The 2,500-nt window shown below is 32.9% G+C and overlaps 2 long non-coding RNA genes across 44 annotated transcripts in view; one reads left to right on the top strand and one right to left on the bottom strand.

The window, feature by feature from the left end:
• The window catches only part of LOC106871257 (uncharacterized), a 434,384-nt gene that overhangs the window by 170,962 nt on the left and 260,922 nt on the right, over positions 1–2,500 (top strand). For 8 of the 43 annotated variants that reach the window (XR_016237577.1, XR_016237575.1, XR_016237593.1 and 5 more), the window contains one exon: positions 1,991–2,043. The exons of the other annotated variants lie outside the window; for them this stretch is intronic. This is a non-coding gene — a long non-coding RNA (uncharacterized LOC106871257). The remainder of the gene's footprint in view (positions 1–1,990; positions 2,044–2,500) is intronic. 43 annotated transcript variants of the gene reach the window in all.
• LOC149131617 (uncharacterized) overlaps positions 1–2,500 on the bottom strand; it is a 75,607-nt gene that overhangs the window by 46,941 nt on the left and 26,166 nt on the right. The gene's annotated exons all lie outside the window — the stretch shown is intronic.

Below are 2,500 nucleotides of genomic sequence, written 5' to 3' on the forward strand. Positions count from 1 at the left end.
ATTTATATATATAACAATTTCTTCTTTAAGAGCACGTGTGAGAGAGATACTTACATTTATGTATATATATATATACCTATATATATACATATATATATGCATATAAATATACATACAGATATATATACATATATACATATACATGCATACACACACATATATATGTATATATATGTACATGCCCATGAGTCCATCTATATTTCTGTAGATGGAATTATGTATAATATATGTAACAAATACGTACACACAGGTACACATATGTATGTATGTATGTTTGTATGTACGTATGTTTGTATGTATGTATGTTTGTATGTATGTATGTATGTATGCGTTCAGATTTGTATTTTCTGCTTTATGTATGTACTCTCATGCATATAATTGCATGTCTAGACATGCTCATATATGTTTAAATGATAAACTTCCGGTAAGTTGTACAGGTTTTTACAATTCCAGAGATGGCTTGAATCAGTAGTCTTCGAATCAGCTTTCTCCTTTCTGGTTTTGAGAAGCCTAATTTCTCAAGATGGGTATTTAGGCAGCGTGTTACATATCCCAGTGTCCCAATAATTACAGGTATAAACCTGAGCTTGTAATCTGGTTAGAATTACTGCAGATTTCTCAATAGTTCAGCGTAGGTATTCGCTTTTTTGCTGATCATTAGCTTTATATTAACATCCGCTGGGCAGATGATTTCCACGACACAGTTTCTCCTCTCTAACCCAAATCATTATATCAGATCTGTTGTGTTCACATTTTATTGAGGTTTTCACTGGGACATTCCACCAGTACTCCTTTTTATCATGTATGTACTCTCATGCATATAATTGCATGTCTAGACATGCTCATATATGTTTAAATGATAAACTTCCGGTAAGTTGTACAGGTGAGTTCTTATTTCTTTGTTTTCGGGGTTATCCATTGGACAGATGTCATTATAGAGTGTCTAGCTACAACATCATAGTGACAGTTTGTAGTGTATGAATTAAGGATTTACAAATTTCTTATCAACATTCCATGGATGTTCACTTTGTCTCGTATTTTTCAAACCACATTGGTGACCGGTGGGCAGCTGTTTTCCACAACAGAACATATATTTTCATTGCAGTCCTCAACAACAATGTCTGGCCGGTTATGCTTTAACTCTTTTGACTGTTTTAATTTACAAGTTCCATCAGTATTCTTTTGAATATGATCAACTTCGTTTGTAGGTATTCTCATTTGTGTTATCTTGTTCCAGACCGTTCTCGTCACCACATTATGCCCCATGGAAACATAATACCTGGAACACATTCTCCCACATTTGGCCATAATGTGGTTTGATATGTTCAATCTTGGTCTTATTTAGGCAGGGCACCAATAATTACAGGTATAAACCTGAACTTGAAATCTGAATAGAGTAAGCTGTAAATTTCTCAATAGTTCTGCGTAAATATTCTCTTTTTCACCGATCTTCAACTTTATGTTAACATCCACTAGGCAGCTAATTTCCACAACTGTACAGTCTCTCTTCTCAATCCCATATCATCAATCAGGTCTATTGTGCTTACATTTTATTGGGACATTCCACCAGTGCTCCTTTTTATTATGACTTCTACCATACTGTGGGTTCTTATTTCTTTGTCCTCTGGGGTAATCCTTCCGACGAATTTCATTATACAGTGTCCTAGCTACAACATCATATCTCATCGGTAGATAATATCGTGATGAAATTTTCGGACAACTGCTTATGATGTGGGTGATATCTTCAGTGTTAACTCCACAAAGTCGGCATCGATTGTCACATTTCACTACTTTTTCCTGCATCTCTATCCCTTTTGTGCATCAGGTATTTAGTTGATATTTCTTGTTCCTGGATTGCAAACGCATACCCTTCAAAGTAGGAGGTAGTAATCCGGTTATTGGTCCATGATAGACTGCTTTGATGATCAATATTACCATCACCTCGGAGCTTTCTACTAACATATCCATGCATAATCTTCTGCTCATATAGGTTCATCCTTTCATCTGATGATATGTTGCGGTAGAGCCGTGCGACTTCTTTGGGTATGTATTTAAAGTTATCAGACAAAGAGTGTATGTATGTATGTATGTATGTATGTATGTATGTATGTATGTATGCATGCATTGATGTAAGTATGCATGCATGTATGTACGAATACATGTATATATGCCTGCATGTATGTATGTATATATATATATATATATATATATATATATATATATATATATATATATATATATATATATATATATATTTATATATATAGTTTTAGGGAAAAGAACCAATTGAGTTTTTACCTGTAATTTTGGATTTTGTCCCTAAAATTATAATTATTATTATTATCATTATTATTATTATTATTATTATTATTATTATTATTATTATTATTATTATTATTATTGTTATTATTATGCACGTATGTATGTGTGTATATATGTACGTATGTGCTTCTCCTTCTCTTTTCAATTGTAAAGTAAATTTTGACCGGCACCCGACTTG

The sequence above is a fragment of the Octopus bimaculoides genome, chromosome 20, assembly GCF_046866305.1.
Source record: "Octopus bimaculoides isolate indiv1 chromosome 20, ASM4686630v1, whole genome shotgun sequence".
In the NCBI taxonomy this organism is placed as follows: Eukaryota; Metazoa; Mollusca; class Cephalopoda; order Octopoda; family Octopodidae; genus Octopus; species Octopus bimaculoides.